The sequence below is a fragment of the Ursus americanus genome, chromosome 14, assembly GCF_024610735.1.
Source record: "Ursus americanus isolate L20-20 chromosome 14, mUrsAme1.1.p, whole genome shotgun sequence".
Taxonomy (NCBI): domain Eukaryota; kingdom Metazoa; phylum Chordata; class Mammalia; order Carnivora; family Ursidae; genus Ursus; species Ursus americanus.
Window position 1 is genome coordinate 21,992,248 of NC_142140.1, and position 20,743 is coordinate 22,012,990.

A 20,743-nucleotide genomic window follows, 5' to 3' on the forward strand; every position below is an offset into this window, starting at 1 on the left:
GGGAGTAGCAGAAATTCAAACGGTTGAGTTAGACAAGTCAGACTTGGCAAGGCATTGAGATAAACGGGCACTTGGGAGAGTAAGTTGTCATTGCCCAGTTCGACTTGAAAATCCACGTATGCTACAACAGATCTGCGGTAGACCGTAGGCCATCAACAGTGTTTCTCCAAGGAAGGGCTCTTGGCATTGTTCGAGGGACAAGTCTTTGTCACGTGGGACTTTCATGCACCATAGAAAATTTAGCATCCCAGCTCTACTCCACCACCGACTCACAAAAGAACTCTCCCCTGTTTCTAAATGCCCCCAAGAGGGTTGGGCTTACCAGGAGAACATCCTGCAGGTGCACAGTGCGGCCACAGTGCTAATGTGCCGAGACAGCCTCTGTTGCTGAACAGAGAGATCTGGGCCCTGAAGGAGGACCGTGAAGGGTGTTAGGACCAAAAACTGGACACCGTCCAAATAGCCCTCAGTCCAGAAAAGGATAACAAAACTATGGTCTGGTTGTATGATAGAGCACTATACAAGAATTACTGACCTAGAACTGTAGGGAGCAAAGAGAAAATATCTCAAAAACAGTGTTGCCTACAATGGAATATACAGCATGATATACTTTATATAAAGTGTATAAATCACAAGACTGTAGGGTATATTGTGTTGGGTACACATAACACACACACACACAGGCATACGCATGCGTGAACTGGGGGGGTCTAAATTCTGTGGTTTTATTTCATAAAAGAGTAAATGAATGGGAAGAACAAAATTAGTTCATTTTGAGTGACGGGCATGTGTACAGGAGTTTGTCACATTATCCTTTGCGTAATGTTGTGTTTTCACCCTCACTCAGGCTGCTGAGTGGGCAGCGGAAGGAGTGGATGGAAAGGCGAGCGGGGGGTGAGCACAGGGGCGGGGGCAGTGAGGCTGTGCTGGACGTGGAAAAGGGCGCTGGAGGAGCCGAGTGAGGACCCCAGCATCCCTACCAATACCACTTTGAACTCCAAGGGGATGTGACCACTTTTCTACTTCATTTCTCTATCACCCAAAAGTTCTTCCTTAAATAACACTTCCCCTTGTTGCTTCCTCTGTCTTCCAAGCTATGATATTGTCCCCTAAGCAAGCCAAGGATTTGTTAGCTGCTCATATTTTTTAGCAGAACAAGACATTCTGTGTAAACAATTTAGGCCCTCTCCATCCCCATCCCTGCAATTATGCTCCTACATTTCTTTTAATTTTTTTTTCCTGAACATTTTTTTTATTGTAGTACAATATACATAAAGTCAAATTTACTATTCTATTTTTATTTGTATTTATTTTTATTTTTTAAGATTTATTTTTATTTTTTAAGATTTTATTTTATTTTAGAGAGAGAATGGGGAGGGGCAGAGGGAGAGGAGAGAGAATCTCAAGCAGCCTCCACTCTAAGTGCAGAGCCCCACGCAGGGCTGGATCCCACGACCCCAGGATCATGACCTGAGCCAAAATCAAGAGTCAGACGCCCAACTGACTGAGCCACCCAGGCGCCCCCCAATCTAACTATGTTTGAATGTGCAATTCAGCGGAATTAAGTACATCCAGTGTTGTGCGACCATCAGCACCATCCAGCTCCAGACCTTTTTCGTCATTCCAAATTGAAACTCTACGCCCGTAAACCATAAGTTCCATTCCTCAGTCCCCTTGTCCTCTGATAACCTCCATTCTACTCTGTGTCTCTGTGCATTTGATAACTCTAGGCACCCCAGACAAGCGGCATCCTACAATATTTGTCCTTTTGCATCTGGCTTTATTCCACTTGCCGTAGTGTTTCTGAGATTCACCCACAATGTACCACGTATCAGGATTCCATTCTCTTTAAAAATGAATACTGTGCCGTTGTATGTATACACCACATTTTGTTTATCTGCTTCTGTGTCAGTGGACACTTTGGGTTAGTTCTGTCTTTGGGCTACTGTGAACACTATAACACAGAATGCAGCTATGAACAGGTGTACAACTGTCTGTCCAAGTCCCTGCTTTCAGTTCCTTGGGATATATACCCAGAAGTAGAATTCCTGGATCTTATGGTAATTCTACGTTAAATTTTTTAAGGAACTTCCTAACCAGAACTTCCCATGATGGCTGCACCATTTTACATTCCCATCTGCAATGCACAAGGGTTCCAACTTTTCTACATTTTTACCAATACTTGTTATTTTTCATTTTTGAAAATAGCCCACCTAATGGATATGAAGTGGTATATCTTACTGGGGCTTTGTCTGACACTTCTCATAATGAGTGTTAAGAAAGCATCATACATGGCTTCTGTCCAATTGTTTGATCCGTGATACCCATGGTTTGAGTATTTCTGCATTTTCCTAAATGCCTTCCATGGAACACGGGTCCTAATACAAGCTTCTGGATTTGGGGGCTTGGGGGACACGAGATGGGAGAGATTAAACTGAGAAACAATGCACAAAAAAAGAAAGAAAGAAAGAAAGAAAGAAAGAAAGAAAGAAAGAAAGAAACCCAACAACCTTCAGCAAAGTCAGATCAAGTACATATTGGCAAATTCAAGACAGAAGTGTGCGTCGGTATCCTGACTCCCCATTCCTTGGGAGCTATTCGTTCTTTCAGGTATCACACCATGCTGAGAATGATTCTGGTATTTAAAGGTAGGCATCTTTGTATACAAGTGACCCATAAAAGAAAGCCAACTCTTTCACGTGGTACTCAAACACAAGTTTATCTGTTGCAACTTTGGAGGAAAACTGGCCATATGGATGATGGTGTGCAATGGTGGACTCTACGGTGTGGCACTTTCCTTAAGGGATCCCCAGTGTTTATTGTGACCAAACACAGTTCTCACTTTGAGCTGACTCTAGAAATCACTTCCCACGCAAGATGCAATTTTACCGTATGTCCTCCCCTTGAAGTTTGAAATATATATTTTCCAGACCCTGAAAAGTCCTACAATAAAGAGACCCAACCAACATAGTTTAAAGCAGGAGTTGGCGAGCTGTCTCTGTGAAGGGCCAGATAGTAAATACTTTTGGTCTTGTGTCTCTGGTGCAGCTATTCAACCTTGGAATCATAGCTCCAGAGCAACCATAGACAGTCTTTAAATGACTAGATGTGGCTGTGTGCCAAAAACACTTACTTGCAGAAACAGGCAGCAGGCTGGAGTTAATTCACAGGCGGTAGTTTTCTAACCCCTGGTTTAGACCGTCGTGACCAAAGTTTGTTGCATCATGACCCTTCCCTCCTTTATTTTTTTTAAATGGAAAGCATGTAGTAGACCCTTAGATTCCTGAATTCAAATATTGGAGGGTTTTAAATCTTCCGAGTGGCACTGAAAGTTGATGGCGTGTAGCAGCGTTGTCACCTTCTAGTACTTGGGTTTGCATTGCTGTGGCACCGGAAGTAGTTATGTAGTGGGTGGTCTGGGCTTAATTGTGTTTTACGATTCATATGTTGAAGCTCTGACCCCCTAATATTTCAGAATGTCACTATATTTGGAAATAAAGCCTTTGAAGAGGTGAGTAAGTTAAAATGAGGCTTTTAGAGCAATCTTGAAGAACAACAAAACGGGAGGTATCGCAATCCCGTATGTCAAGATACACTACAACGCTGTAGTAATCAAGGTAGTATGTTACTGGCACAAAAGTAGCTACATAGATCAATGGAACAGAATAGAGAGCCCAGAAATAAACCCATGATTATATGGTCAATTAATCTGTGACAAAGGAGGCAAGAATCTTTCCAATAGGAAAAAGACCATCTCTCCAACAAATGGTGTTGGGGAAATTGGACAGCTACATGCAAAAGAATGAAACTGGACCACTTTCTTACACCAGACACAACAATAAAATGGACTAAAAGCTAAATGTGAGACCTGAAACCATAAGATTCTTAGAAGAAAACATAGGCAGTAATCTCTTTGACAGCAGCCATAGAAACGTTTTTCTAGATGTCTCCTTTGGCAAGGGAAACAAAAGCAAATTAAACTATTGGGACCACCCCCAAAATAAAAAGCTTTTGCACAGTGAAGGAAACCAGCAACAAAGCAAAAAGACAACCTACCGAATGGGAGAAGATGTTTGCAAATGATGTATCCAATAAGGAGTTAATATCCAAACTATATAAAGAATTTATACAACTCAACACCCAAAAATGAAATAATCCCATTTTAAAATAGGCAGAGGACTATGCATAAACATTTTTCCAAAGATAACATACAGATGGCCAACAAACACATGAGAAGATACTCAAATTCACTAATCATCAGGAAAATGCAAAGCAAAACCACTATGTGATATCAACTTACACCTGTCAGAATGGCTAACATCAACAACTTGAGAAATAACAAGTGTTGGCGAGGATGTGCAGAATAATGAACCCTTGTGCACTGTTGGTGGGAATGCAAACTGGTGCAGCCACTGTGGAAAACAGTATGGATGTCCCACAAAAAAATTAAAAATCGAATTATCATATGATCCAGTAATTCCACTACTGAGTATGTATCTAAATTAAACAAAAACATGAATTTAAAAAGATACATGCGCCCTTGTCTATTGCAACATTATTTATAATAGCCAAGATATGGAAGCAACTCAAGTGCCCATCAATAGATGAATGGATAAAGAAGATGTGGTATATATATGCAATAGAATATTACTCAGCCATAAAAAAGAATGAAATCTTGCCTTTTGCAACAATATGAATGGATCTAGAGGTTATAATTCTAAGTGAAATAAGTCAATTAGTGAGAGACAAGTACCATATAATTTCACTCATCTGTGGAATTTAAGAAACAAAACAAATGAGGAAAGAAAGAAAAGAGACAAACAAAAAAATACTAACACTAAATTATAGAGAACAAACAGATGATTTCCAGAGGGCAGTTGGGTGGGGAATGGGTCACAGAGGGGAAAGGGATTAAGAGTATACTTATTGTGATGAGCACTGAGTCGTGTATAGAATTGTCGAATCATACTTTATGCACATGAAACTCGTAATACTGTATGTTAATTATATATGAATTAAAAAAAAATAAAATGTGGCTTTTAGGCTGTCAGGGTGGCCCTCATTCAATCTAACTGGTGTCCTTATACGAAGAGGACATTTGGACCCAATAAGAGACACCAGGGATGTACACAGACAGAGAAAAGACATGTGAAGAGGCAGCAAGAGGGCAGCCACCTGCAAGAGAAGGAGAGAGGCTTAGAAGAAACCACCCTTCCGGCCATCTTGATCTTGGGCTTCTAGCCTCCAGAACTGTGAAGGCTGTTCGAGCCGCCCAGTATATGGCATTTGTTATGACAGCCTAAGTACACTGGTACGGAGGTGATCATTATCTCATCCGCCCTAACTTGCTGAGAACTTGAACTTCTTTGCTCACCGTCAGGTACTTAATATCACAAGTATCCTTCACGGCATTTTATGGGGAAGTTACATGATATGCTCTAATTGCATTTACATATTTGGTATATACAAAGATCTTAAAGACATATCCTTCATAAATGTTACCAGTTATTGTTGAAAATATTCCCATAATGCTTTTAGCTTATTTCTTGTCCCTTCTTTTCTTTAGTCTCCTTGTAAATACTATCCATTCTGTTTCCACTCCTGAGCCATTCCTGGGCTCTGGAGTTTTCAAATAGATGCATATTTCCTGGGTTTATAGTTGCTGCTTATCACTGGCAAGAAGTCAGTGTGCATCAGGCCATGGAATCAAAGAACTTACTAGCTATTGTAGATAATGCTGCTATAAACGTAAGGGCATATATGCTGCTATAAATGTAGGGGTGCATTTATCCCTTTGAATTAGTGTTTTTGTATTTTTGGGTAAATACCCAGTAGTGTGATTCCTGGATTGTAGAGTAGTTGTATTTTTCACTTTTTGAAGAACCTCTATGCTGTTTTCTGCAGTGGCTGTAGGAGTTTGCACTCCAAAGGTCCATCAATAGATGAATGGATAAAGAAGATGTGGTATAAATGTGTGTGTGTGTGTGTGTGTGTGTGTGTGTGTGTGTGTGTATTTGTATAATGGAATATTGTTCTGCCATAAAAAAGAATGAAATTTTGCTATTTGCAAGGACACAGATGGAGCCAGAGAGTATTATACTAGGTGAAATAAGTCAGAGAAAGACAAATACCATACAATTTCACTCATATGTGGAATTTAAGAAACAAAACAAAGGCAAAAAAAGAGCCCAATCAAGAACCAGACTCTTAATGATAGAGAACAAACTGCTGGTTACCAGACGGGAGGTGGGTGGGGGGATGGGGGAAGTAGGAGATGGGGATGAAGGCGTGCTCTTGTGATGAGTACCGGGGATGTCTGGAAGTGCTGGATCGTGATATCGTACACCTGAAGCTAGTATGACACTGTATATTAAGTATACAGGAATTAAAATTAAGAAAAGAAAAAGAAACGACAAAGAACTCACTAGCTGTGTGTGACCTCAGACAAGGTATCATATTTCCCCAACTCGGTTTCCTCGTCTTCATAATATAATAATACCTATACGATTTTCAGAGCTCCTGGAAGCATCAGCTGCAATGTAAGTGATATGCCCCCCACCCTGTATGGCTTATGGTGGGCACTCAATAATTATTTGCCCTTCTAGGCAATCGGGAAATACCTGTTTCTCTCTTTTCTGTCCTTGTTTTTTTTTTTTTTTTTAAGATTTATTTATTTATTTTAGAGAGAGCAAGCGTGAGTAGGGGGAGGGGCAGAAGGAGAGAATCTTCAAGCAGACTCCTCGCTTAGCGTGAAGCCTAATGCAGGGCTTAATCTCATGATCCTGAGATCATGACCTGAGCCAAAATCATGAGTCAGCCACCTAACTGACTAAACCCCTCAGGAGCCCCTCTCTTTTCTGCCCTTGTGATCTGAGCTGCCATCAACTGTGCAGTTTTGTTAACACTAAAGAAGTAAGGAACTTAACTAGTTTCCTTATACAGGATGCTAGATGCTGCTTGTTCTATCATTATTTATAAGGCTTAACCCCTCAAGGAACTTGTGTTACCTGATGGACACATGAAAGTTTCAGAGAGATGTTTCAATAAAGCAGAAAATGTACTGAGTCATTGACCTGCCAGTTCTCCCTCTATATCTTTCTACAAGTCACCTTCTCTCTCTCTGAGCCTCATTTATCTTACCTATAGAGTGGAGGCTGGGACTAGACCATACCTCTAGTATATTCTAAACCCAGTATTTTACCTTGAAGCCATGGGGACTAAGGAGGTGACTGGATGTGAGGGGTCTTCATTCTGATTTGGTGCTACCCAAACCATTACCCTAGCCCCACGGCTACACTCCATCAACATGCGATCCCAACTATTTAAATTTAATTTTGTTAGCATTTTAATATTTAATGTAAAATACCTTACATAAAATTAGCATCTTATTAGCTTTAAGATTCAAAGATAAGTGAACTATCTTGTTTCCCAAAATAGATCTATTTTTGTCCTCAAAGGATACCAAAAATATCGCCTGCAGGAAACTCCCACCCTAAACCACGCCATCATTGTGGTGGAGCTCCTTGAACATCTGGTTCCTGTTAGAAAAGATGAATGTGTCATATGGCATGAGTAAGGAGACACGGGCAAAGGTGCCGATGAGCAAATCGTACCGAGGTCTTTCTGCTTCCTGCCGCCATCTTCCACTTCACACCTGTGTCCTTGTCCAGGCAGAGCTGAGGGGCAGGTGGAATGGGGAGGTGCCGTGGGGATGGTCCAACAGTTGAATTTTATTTACCCACATGGCAAAACAGTGAATGCCACACCTGCTGCTTCTGCCCTCCTGTCCAGTTTTTACACACTGGTGTGTGTGAAACAGTTCGGCGCATAGTTGACAAGGAGAAGCTCACTTCTTGACTTCAGGAGAGTGTCTGAGGAATAGCTGTTTCCCTTTCTCTTATAGGGAAAATGACAAATACATATAAATGAGCATCTTATGGCACAACACACACACTAAATTTCATCAGTATTCATGACGTGCATTTCCTTCTCTCCACAACTGACAGCTGTTAAAAATGATATTGGGGAGTGCTATCCTGGTTCCGGTAATTCTGGAACATGGATTCTGAGGTGAGGTGTTATTGATTTCTCCCACTTTCACAGCCCCGATTTTACAACCGCCTGGAGATAAGTTTTAGCCCTGCAGAATCTCCCCGCCAGAGAGAGGGACACCATCTATTCAGTGAAATGCATTATGTAAGAGGCCATATCAGTACCAGATCTCTAGCTGTTGAGAGTAACCTCGATCTCATTTATATTTTGAGATGGCTCTCTTTTAAATGTCATTAGGTAAATTTCTAAAACTGTGATTAAACTGTAGCCAGCCAAGGGAAAATTAGAACTAAATTGGAAGTGTCGCCGGTCTGAGATCTCTGGTTCTTTCCTGTGTGCATACAGAAATTAAGGAGCCTCTCTTTTCTGTGTTACAGGCTTTGATGAGAAATCCAGAAGAAAGAACGTGTGAAAGAAAAAGATGACATCTGTTCATGGCAAACCAAATCCGAAGATTATTACAGTGAAAACGAACAGAGGTCAAGAGAATACTTACTAGTAAAGGTAAGTGGACATCTCTGCAAATGCTGAACTGTGATGGTTAGAACAGGAAAGTGGGTTTCTACATGTCCGTGTGTGAGTGTACATTAACTTGTCAAACGCGGATAGGCGAGGATAGGAGAGGGTACATGATACAATCTACATCAAAATATTTGTGTTCCAGCGATGAGGAAGAAAATTAGTTACCCGCAGTTAGCTCCCTATTCTCAAATGAAAGCTAAATGCCCCAAAGTTGAATAATAGACTTAGCTTTTATAAAGGGATTCGCTTCTCAGACAGCAAAACAAACAAAAGCTAAAATAAGCACTGTACTAACTATGCTGTGCCATTGACATATTTCCTACAATATATTTCTGACACTTCACACTCTCAGTGGTAACACTTGACCAGCGAAATCCAGTGGGCAGTTGAGCAAGCTAGTGGTTGATTATTTTCACGCAGGCGATGATTTTCAGCCTTAGCTTTGTTGTAGTGAGGTGTGCTTCGTACCTTTGGTGTTAATACTGTGGGGTTTTTTGCCCCATTTCCAACTGCTTTTTATAATACAATAAGAGGGGAAATGAAATATCTCCTCAGAGCAGCGCCATGGAAACCAGACTGCCAGCCAGATAGGCAGCCCCACCATATGCTATCTCAGGACGTTTCTTCATTCGCTGATCTCAGAAGTCTGTATTTGACACACAAAGGTGATTTGAAGGACACTGATGTATCACGTGCAGTAGTATGAGCTGTGCACAGGGAGAATGTACCACGGTTAAGGACGGCATTTACACGGTCTCTCAAAATGCTTCCTTGGGTGGAAATAAACAGTTGGATTGCAATGTCCACATGCCTTCTGGGGAAGGCTGTCATCTAGCAGTCAAGGACACGGACTCAAGATTCTTGCTCTGCCACTGACCACGTCTATGACTATGGTCAAAATGATTAATCTTCCTTTGCCTCATTTTTTTGAGTAGATGAGGATGAGTAGATGAAACGAGTGAATAGATAGAAAGCACTTGGAAGAATGGTGAGCACAAACAAGTGCTCAGTAGTTAGTAGCTGATTTTATCATTGAGCAAAGTAGAGTGTCCTTCAGGGATGGAAATTTCTGTTGTTTGATTTTGCGGAGCCTTAAAGATGGAGGGGACGTGGGGGGGAGACCACGTCTAACCCTGGGCTTGTAGGCACTGTCCACGCCGCTATCACACGGACCTGCGAGGTTAAGGATGAAAGTGCATCTGAGAGCATCTCTCAAACTCGTAGTCATTTGGGTACTTTGAGAAGACTCAGAGAATATAAACTTAAGTGATGTAGGATCTTAAATTATAAATCAGGTCATCTCAGACTCTTGGCTGCAATCTGTAAGTCATGGCATGATCTGGCCGTGGCTGCTTATCTCCACCCTCTCCCTCTTAGCATTCTGGACTCACTCATACCTTCTTCCTGTCCGTCTAAATCACACCATCTCTGGGGCGCCTGGGTGGCTCAGTCATTGGGCGTCTGCCTTCAGCTCAGGGCATGATCCCAGGGTCCTGGGATCGAGCCCCGCATCAGGCTCATCCACTGGGAGCCTGCTTCTTCCTCTCCCACTCCCCCTGCCTGTGTTCCCTCTCTCGCTGGCTGTCTCTCTCTCTGTCAAATAAATAAAATCTTTAAAAAAAAAATCACACCATCTCTTTTGCACACACTATCTGTGTGACCCACTACCCGTGAGCCTTTGCGCCCACTATCTGGCATAGCCTTCATGCCCTCCCTCCCTGCTCCTGACCCCTTTGCATGTTCTTTTCTGTCTCAGACCTGTCTGCTAAAGAGAACCCCCACCCACTGACATTGTCTCCCAAAAATATCACCCCTACAGACATTCTTGTCAACTAGTAACTATGACAGCATTTTTGTCCATATCCTCGCAATAAGGAGCATTCAAAATTCTTTTTGTCCTTGCCAGTCTGACAGGTGATGAGCTTGCCTATTTAAAGTAGGTAGAAGAGAGGGGCGCCTGGGTGGCCCAGTCAGTTAAGCATCTGCCTTCAGCTTGGGTCGTGATCCCAGGGTCCTGGGATCAAGTCCCACATCAGGCTCCCTACTCATTGGGGAATCTGCTTCTCTCTATCCCTCTGCCCCTCCCCTCTGCTCATGTTCTCATTCTCTCTCTCAAATGAATAAATAAAAAAATAAAAAATAAATAAAGTAGGTAACAGAGAGGATGCACAGATCAGCAAAGAGGGCAGCCGTTAACCATTCATTCACTCATCGTCAGAGCCTGTCTCCTTTATGACACTCATTCTTACTGAGAATTATTTTCTTTATTTCGTTCTTCAGTTATTTTTCCTACCTGCCTTACTGGCCTGTAAGTTCTTCAGGGGCCAGGCTGGTGTTTTCATGATAATATTCTGGGATCCTGGACTGGCAACTGCTGTGGATGATGTACTTGGAAACCATTCTGGGAATGACAGAATGAATGAGAGAGACAGGGTCCCTGATCTCAGGAGCACAGGTCTCGTCATTGAGGCGGATGATTGCTTTACAGGGCTAGAAATTCAGAATTAGAGCAAGGAGATAATCAGTGGGCCTCAAAAAAAAATTAGTCTCGTAGGGGCAGGAGCGAGATTCTAAATGCTAACCGATCAACACAAATAAGGACCACCTTGACCAGGTATAGACCCGTAGTGCTGGGGAGGGTATTTACCCTTCATGTGCTGGATTGTATGGAAGTGGGTGGGGTTGAAGGGTGGGGCTCAGGGCAGTGATCACTTGCCCACCACTATGGAGAAAATTTTAGTATTTTAATATCGAGCGCAGCTGCATATATGCATTGCTGCTGAATATCAGCGCCGATTATAGCGTACCTTGTTTAAATAACCAAGTGCACCTGTCAGACTGGCAAGGATGAAAAAAATTCTAAATACCGCTTGTGGGAAAGACATGGACAAAAAGGCTCTCATAGTTACTGTTGATGAGACTGTCAGTCGGGGCAATATTTTTGGAAGCTAACTTGGCAGTATTTATCAAAATGTTAAATGCACATTTCCGTGAACCAGATAATAGAACTTTATCTTCCAGGGAAACTGGTACGAATACAAAATGCTGTATGTACAAGTGAGATCGCTCTAGTGTTGTTTTAATAGCAAAAATACGGGGGCAGTTTATGTATCTATTAATAGAAGAGTAGTAAATAAGTGATGGCATTTCCATCCAATAGAACAATGTGGCCCATGAAATGTGTCAAGTAAAAGGGGAAATCAGGCCGAAATTGTGTCTGTTAGGATCATGTTTGTTGAAAGCAAATGAACACAACCCTAAGTGTCCATCAGCAGATGGGTGGATAAGCAAAATCTGGTCTTCAATGGAATATTCTTTAGCCATAAAGAGGAATGAAGTTCTGATACATGCTACAACATGGATGAACCTTGAAAACATTATGCTAAGTGACACATAAGGACAAACATTGTATGATTCAACTTAAGTGAATTGTCTGGAATAGGCAAATTCATAGAGCAAGTAGAAATTACCAGGAGCTGGGACGAGGGAGGAATGGGGGGTTAGTGATTAATGGCTACTGTTTGAGGTGCTGAAAAAGTTTTGGAGATAGATGGTGGTGATGGTTGCACAACATCGTGACTGTAATTAATGCCAATGAATTGTACACTTAAAAATGATGAAAATGGGGCGCCTGGGTGGCACAGTGGTTAAGCGTCTGCCTTCGGCTCAGGGCGTGATCCTGGCGTTATGGGATCGAGCCCCACATCAGGCTCCTCCGCTATAAGCCTGCTTCTTCCTCTCCCACTCCCCCTGCTTGTGTTCCCTCTCTCGCTGGCTGTCTCTATCTCTGTCAAATGAATAAATAAAATCTTTTTTTAAAAAAATGATGAAAATGGCCCTGAAAATGGTGAAAATGGCAGATTTATGTCCTATCTATTTTATCAGAATTTTTTTAAACTTGAAAGAAAAAGCAAACCAAAAAGAAAAGCAGGCACACGCACACGTGCGCACACACACACACACGCACATGCATGCCCACAGGCACCATATAGTCTGGAAAGATACCTGCAGGTTGTTGACAGTGATTGTCTAACAGATGAAATGAGGGGCAGAGCAGAGAGAAGAAAATTTTGTCCTATATACTTGTGTATCTTTTTGCACTTTTCACAGTCAGCATATATTTTAAAATTTTTTGAATTGAAGGGGTTTTTTTTCAGTCATCCTGACCGGTAGTAAAACCCTGGAGTTGGTACAATATTCTAGTTTGCAATCATCCTGACCTGTAGTAAAACCCTGGAGTCAGTACAATATTCTAGTTTGCAATCAAAACAATCCTGAAAGGTCTGTTTACAATCGAACGTGTTTACATCTCATATCTCTGTGCAATGTGTAACCTGGAGTGCGAATTTAATTACAGTTTAGAACACAAAATCGTTTTCCTTTTCTAGATTAAATTACATCTTGTGGAAAACAGGCTCTTGCTATAGAAAGAATTTGGTCTTATCTCTCCCTCAATGAAGACGGGCTCCTCCATCTAGTAATTTCCTGCAAAGCCAGATGCTTCTAGTTGTGGTTTTATATCCCCTTTGCTGGAAAAGCATCTAAAGCATGTTGGCTATTCAAAATTAGCCTCAATATGAGAACACCTAGAAATGTTTATGCATAACAAGAGGTTTTTCTAAAACCCTAATAAAATTCCCTAAAAATGGAATGGGTTCCCCCATTTTACAAAATGTTTAAACCCTACAACGTGGTCATACGTTTATGTAAGTAGAGAGAATGTATGGAAGGATGTGCCCCCCAGACTATTCATGTTAGTGGCCTCGAGGAAATGATCTCATGGATGGTGCCAGATGAGAGGAGATTCTTTATATACTTGTACATTGTTTAATTGTTACAACTAAGGGCTTTTCTTAGTAGCTTCCTGAAGGTATAACTGACCAGCACTAAACTGCACATATTCAAAGTGGAAAATTTCGGGGGTGCTTCGTGGCTCAGTCAGTAGGTCATGAAACTCTTGATCTCGGGATCATGAGTTTGAGCCCCAGGTTGAGTGTAGAGTTTACTTTAAAAAATAAATAAAAATAAAGTGCAAAATTTGAGGGAAAAATGTAACTACATGAGGAGAGGGATGTTAACTAAATTTATTTTGGTAATATTTTTACAATAAGTTTATGGCAAGTCACTGTGCTGTACACCTTAAACTTATACAGAGCTGTGTGTCACTGATGTCTCAAGAAAACAAAAAATATAATATATAATGGAATATTACTCAGCCATCAAAAAGAATGAAATCCCGCCATTTGCAATGACATGGATGGAGCTAGAGTGTATTATGCGAAGCAAAATAAGTCAGAGAAAGACAAATACCGTATGATTTCACTCATATATGGAATTTAAGAAACAAAACAGATGAACATGGAGAAGGAAAAAAAAAAAGAGGGAAGCAAACCATAGGAGACTCTTAACTATAGAGAACAAACTGAGGGTTGCTGGGGGGGGGATGGGCTAGCTGGGTGATGGGGATTAAAGAGGACAATTGTGATGAGCACCGGGTGTTGTATGAAAGTGACGAATCACTAAATTCTTCTCCTGAAACCAATAATATGCTATATGCTAACTAACTAGAATTTAAATAAAAATTTGAAACAAACAAACAAAAAAGAAAACAAACAAAAAGGCAAAGAGACGGAAGGAAGAATGATGGAACTGACAACATATTTTCAAATATAATTAAGAAAGAGGATCCTCTGAGAACCATAAGTGTCTTATTTTCTATTGCATGTTCAGCACTGTTTTGGCAATAAAATAAAGCAGCAGCTTAGAGCTGAGAAGCCAAAAACATAAAGTGGACAGTTTGATAAGTTTTGACACATGCTTATACTCATGAAGCCATCACCATAATCAAGTTAATGAAAACATCCATCGTTCCCAAAAGTCTCCTCATGCACCTTTGTCATCCCCCCCTCCTACCTAGCCCCTCTCTTGCCCCAGGCAGCCACTGATCTTGTTTCTATCACTGTATATTAGTTTGCGTTTCCTACAGTTTTATATAAATGAAATCCTACACTACAAATCATTTAGTCGGGCATCTTTCACTCAGCATAATTATTTTGAGATTTGTCCGTGCTGTAGTATTATAGATGGTCCATTCCTTTTTATTGTTGAGTTGAATTCCATTATATGAATTATCTCCATTTGTGTATTTATTCACCATTGGTGGACATTTCAATTGTTTCTAGTTTTTCACTATTACAAATAATGCTACTACGAATATTCATGTGTAAACCTTTATGTGGATATAGAGAGGAGTGGAATGGCTGGATCGTATGGTAAGTGTATGTTTAACTTTTTGGGAAATTGCCAAACGGTTTTCTAAAGTGGTTGTACAATTTTACACCCCCACCTGCACTGAGAGAGAGTTCCAGTTCCTTCTCATTCTTGTCAGTACTTGGTATGACCAGTCTTTTTCCGTTTCATCCATTCTAATAGGTACGTACTAGTGACTCCATGTGGTTTTAACTTGCATTTCCCTAAAGACAACTGATGCTAAATATCTTTTCATGTTCCAACTTGCCATCTGTGTATCTTCTCAGTGAACTGTCTGATTCAATTTTTTGTGCATTTCTTAAAAAATTGGATGTTTTGTTTTCTTATTGAATTTTGAGAATTCTTTATATATTCTGGATGCAAGCCCTTTCTCAAATGTATGCTTTGCAAATACTTTCTCCCAGTGTCTAGCTTCTTTTCTCTTTTTCTCAATGTTGTCTTTTGAAGGGCAGAGGTTTTTATTTATTTATTTATTTATTTATTTATTTATTTATTTATTATTATTATTTAAGATTTTATTTGTTTGAGAAAGAGAACGCAAGTGGGGGGGGGTGGGAGGCAGAGGGAGCCCCCTGAGCAGGGAGCCTGATTGGGCTCCATCTCAGGACCCTGAGATCATGATCTGAGGGCAGATGCTTAACCGACTGAGCCACTCAGGTGCCCTAAAGGGCAGAGGTTTTTAGTATGTTTAATTTGTTTTAATTTGAGTTATTACAGTGAGGGACATTTAAAGATATTTGTCAGCCCTAGTAATTTTTACATTTAGATACTCACCCTACGTGATAGCAGGCATACTAAAACACACACATACCCCACATTAAAGAAAATTTTTTGCTCTGTTCCTTTTTTAAAGACTTTTTTATTCTGATTTTGAAATTGTTTCCTTCAAGAAACTCATTTAGTTTATTATTGGCTGTAACTCTTCAAGACTCATCCTGTACCCTTGATGATTCATGCCAAGTAAAAACGTAACTTGAAATTATTTTAAAACATAAGGTAACTTAATATAAACTACAATTTATCAACTAACAAAGTTTGACAATATGTTGATTTTTGTGGATATTAATGTAAATGTTTTTTACTTTATATTGGGTAGTTTTCATATTTAGAAGGCAGTAAGTTTGTTTGCTTGTTTTTCAGATCTAGAATAATCTTTCTAGGCCCCTGGAAAATGTGTAGCTTCTAGACTTTGTATAAGACAGTCTGGTTAAATTACATTTTAGGAAAAATATAATACTTAATAAATTAAAATAAATAGAAAACTTTTTTTCCCTTCCAAGCAAGAAATTACTTTAAAATCATCAAAGATGTATATGAGGAGGGCCTGGGTGGCTCAGTCGTTAAGCGTCTGCCTTCTGCTCAGGGCGTGATCCTGGAGTTCTGGGATCGAGCCCCACATCAGGCTCTTCCCATGGGAGCCTGCTTCTTCCTCTCCCACCCCCCTGCTTGTGTTCCCTCTCTCGCTGGCTGTCTCTCTCTCTGTCAAATAAATAAATAAAATCTTTTAAAAAAAAAAAAGATGAGGGGCGCCTGGGTAGCGCAGTCGTTAAAGCGTCTGCCTTCGGCTCAGGGCGCGATCCCGGCGTTCCGGGATCGAGTCCCACGTCGGGCTCCTCCGCTGGGAGCCTGCTTCTTCCTCTCTCACTCCCCTGCTGTGTTCCCTCTCTCACTGGCTGTCTCTCTGTCACATAGATAAATAAAATCTTTAAAAAAAAAAAAAGATGTATATGAATATGGGAAAATCTAAATGTCAAATGAATGCTAGGGATTAAAATATGTGCCCTTCCTATGGAAGTCTGCTTTAAAGCCATTTAAAAATGTTAAATACTCAACATCACTGATGATTAGGAAAATGCAAATCAAATCCCACAATAAGATAACACTTCACGTCCATTAGGGTGGCCAGTGTGTGTGTGTATGTGTATTTCTAATAAGTGTTGGTGAGACTGGTCGGAAATTGGAATCCTGTGCACTGTTGGTGGGAATGTAAAATAGTGCAGCCCCTGTGGAAAACGGTACAGTGATTCTTCAAAAAGTTAAACTAGAATTACCGTATGAACCAGCAATTCTACCCCGGGGTGTATACCTAAAAGCATTGTAAACAGAGACTTCTTGAAGAGGCATTTGTACACCAGTGTTGATAGCATTATTCACAATAACCACTGGTAGAAACAAGCCAGACATCCATTGACAGGTGACTTGATAAACAAAATGTGGTATATACATTCAGTGGACTATTATTCAGGAATAATAAGGAATGAAATTCTGACACATGGTACAATATGGAAGACCCTTGAAGACTTCTGCTAAGTGAAGTAAACCAGACACAACACGACAAATATTGTATGATTCCATTTATATGAGGTTGCTAGAGTAGTCAAATTCATAGAGACAGAAGGCGGAATGATGGTTGCCAGCGGCTGGAGGGAAGGCGAAATGAGGAGTCACTGCTTAGTGGATACAGAGTGTCATTTTGTCATGATGAAAATGTTCTGGAGTTAGGTGGTGGTGATGATGGCCCAGCAAGATAATCGTACTTAATACCACAGAACTGTACACTTAAAAATGGTTAGAAGGGGAAGTTTTCTCATATGTACGTTTTACCACAACTGTAAAAAACGTTAAGAGGAAAATTTTCCAAGTATTTCCAAATAAAAAGAGTTAATAGCTAAAATATCAGCCTGATACTTTTAGTGATAGCCCAAATTTCTTAATGGTCTCATGGCCCAAAATGAAAGAACAATATTTTTAAAGGGAAAAAATTATTTTCCTTTTATATGATGCTTCATACTTCAGACTTCAGTAGTGCAGATTCAGAAACACAAATTACTAGCCGACTGCCAGGCATTCTTTTAAGACTTTACATGTCTTAACTCATTTACTTTTCAACAGAACTAGGACAGACTGTTATTTCCAGTTCAGAGATGAAGAAAGACGTTGAGAACAGGGAGGTTATGTAACATGCCCAAGGTTACACAGCGGGTGAGAGGTACGCTGGTTGTCAAACACCAGAAATATGGCTTCAGAGCCCACAGTGTGTTTTCCCATCTAGTCACTATAAAGAGCTGTAGTATCAGGAGAGCTGTCTATAAACTGTGCTATCATTTCTAGAATTTCTACTGGATAGTTTTACCTGAAAAACTTGAGTGTATTGACACTCTATTAGCTTTTCTTTGGCAAAAGATTGTGACTTAAAATACGTAAATATGTTCTCTCCAACTGGAAATTATCCTTTACCATTTACCCAGCTTTTATTAATGCCAATCTTGAAGGAGATGCACGAAAATGCTATACATAAAAATGTAAGATTTCTAGGTTTTATCAGGGAAAAGCTCTGGAAAAGAAATCTCCATATTGGAAGAAAACATGACCTTATATTCTTTCCTTGCCCCTAAGATTCATGTCTCCCAACATGGTAGGTTAATTTTAAAAATAATCACGTCAGTGTTCAAATAAGTTTTGGAAATCCTGAATTAAAAGGAGTTAGAATTTCTTTACCGTGGGACTTCTTAGGCACTTAACATACTAACAAATATGGTGAATTGCCAAGAAAAGGAAACCATATGTATAACATATGTATTACATATTAAATAATATATGTTTCCCAGAGTTCTTTTACCACTACTTCTCCCATGGAAAATCATGAGCAGGGAGTGCTTCCTGGAACACTTTTGGGCATCTTGGACATACTAGGGATTTTCCAAACCTACCACCAGGGGGCAGTTCCCCCCCATTTATATTCTGACAAACCTTAACCAAAACTTTCTTTATTTTCCCTCAGCACACATGAGACAGGCTGACATTTTCCAAGCAGACTTTGCTAAAGACTTTCAAGAGATAAGAAAAGAAATAAGAAACCCAAGAAATAGTAATTCCTGAAGAAATAGCAAATCTGCCAAACTCTCCTGGGCCAGTATGGAATACAAGTTCTCAGCCATATTGCTTGCATTTTTTCCCCTCCTGTTTCTCACCCAAGTGACCTTTCTGTCATCTTGACTCCCAAGAGTATCTATGAGCTTATCTTCTCACAACTAAGGATAAATTCCATAGACCCTTGTGTTTTTACAGCTCAAATTATTTTCTAATTTAAATGTCCCAGGTCTGCACTGTGATCTTTCCTCTCAGTCCTGGTTGGCAGCTCTGAGGTACCTCTGTGGTGAGGAACAGATAAGGCAGTTCCATAAATGTTCTAGTCATGACTAAATGTGCAGTAAACGGATCACCCTCATGTCCTTTGCCAGGGCAAACGTTATTAATCAGCAAAGCTTTGTGCTTTCTTTGTAGAACTCAGAACCAGTCTCACAGCCCTTCCTGACACTGGGCTCCAGGTAGACATTATTACCAATGGGCTGCTGCTAACGTGAGGGGGAAAATTCTCTCGTCCAAGCCTAGGATATAAATTCCATCCACTTCTGGAAACTCCTGTGGCGACTCTCTCAGATGAATGTAATCTCCAGTAACCTCTACCCAAAACACCACACACACACACACACACACACACACACACAGGTTTTTAAAAGTCTATTTTAGATCCACAATAATGAAAGTCTCTGTTATAAGCCCATCAGAGCCTAATCCATACCTGATCTCTAGCGCATTGCACAAATACCACACATTATTGGAAGAAGAGTGTTGTTACATCCCAGTATGTTCCAGAGGCTCCAAACTTGGCCCATGCTGTTGTTTAACTTCTGATTGGTATTGATATCATGTGCTTATGCCCCATTTTGGTTAGCATGTCCTTGGAGTTGCCTTTGTACGAGCTGCTCAGGAAACAGCCTGTGCTTTCTGCGGAACTTCCGCAACTGTCAGGCATAAAAAGGCCTAACCTGTTATGGTCGGCTTTGAAGCTAATTGTCATGCGGCTTTGGGGTTTTTTTTTCCTTTTCTTATAACGCTGGAAGCTTATTTTAGCCTTCAAGAATAAGAGGAACAATACAGGGGCGCCTGGGTGTCTCAGTCAGTTAAGTGTCTGCTTTCGGTTCAGCTGGTGATCCTGGAGTTCTGGGATCGAGCTCTCCATCGAGCTCCACATTGCATCGGGCTCCCTGCTCGGCAGGAACTCTGCTTGTCCCTCTCTCCCGTCCCCCAGCTTATGCTCTCTCTCTCTCTCTCTCAAATAAATAAATAAAATCTTACCAAAAAAAAAAAAAAGAGGAGCCATACAGTGTAGACACTAAGCTTGAACTCTGGGGTTAGTTGGGGTTCCACTCTTTGCTACACACTTAAATTTCATTAAAGCCTTTGGTGAGTTACTTAATGCCTCCAAGCCTTCTGAAAAATAAGGGCAATAATAATACCTATCTTGTTGAGGTTCATTTATAAGATAAATGTCATTGTGTCTCTACTTTGTACCAAGTACCAGTAGCATTGGGTGGATTTAATGGGATGAGACATTTAACTCATTCACCAACCTCCAAAACGATACTATTGTTACTTCTCTTGTAAAGTACTGCTGTTTCAGCTGAAGTCCTCATGAAAGGTGGGGGCAAAAGGAGGCCATGGCTCTTGAATTCCAAATTGATTAGACATGAAATTTAGGGGGAAGACCAGCAGAGTCAGTATTTAAGTTTTAAATTATGCCAGCGGGGTGAACTTCCCCCAGCGGCCAGTGGGGGGTGCTGTGGGCACAGAGTTACTACAGGACTGCCACACCGGACTTGGGGCGGAAAGGTCCTGCTTCCCCTCAGGGGAGTGGGGCTCAACGTGGTGAGCAGCAAGTTCACCTTTGCTGCGAATTCTCTAGGTTCTGTTTCCTGTTAAATATAACTCCACCCACATTCTAAGGACAGCAGAATTAATTCACATGTACTAGACGTCCTCGCTGACCTATACGCTTTTGCAATGAAAACGATGTGCTCAAGGAAGCGTGAGGCGGCAGCGACACTGATACATGGGG

General features: G+C 40.8%; 1 protein-coding gene across 1 annotated transcript in view; it reads left to right on the forward strand.

Moving 5' to 3' along the window:
- FRMD4B (FERM domain containing 4B) overlaps positions 1-20,743 on the forward strand; it is a 315,746-nt gene that overhangs the window by 90,798 nt on the left and 204,205 nt on the right. Inside the window, exon 2 of the mRNA XM_087866862.1 lies at positions 8,430-8,556. The gene's annotated coding sequence lies outside the window, so the exon portion shown is untranslated. The remainder of the gene's footprint in view (positions 1-8,429; positions 8,557-20,743) is intronic.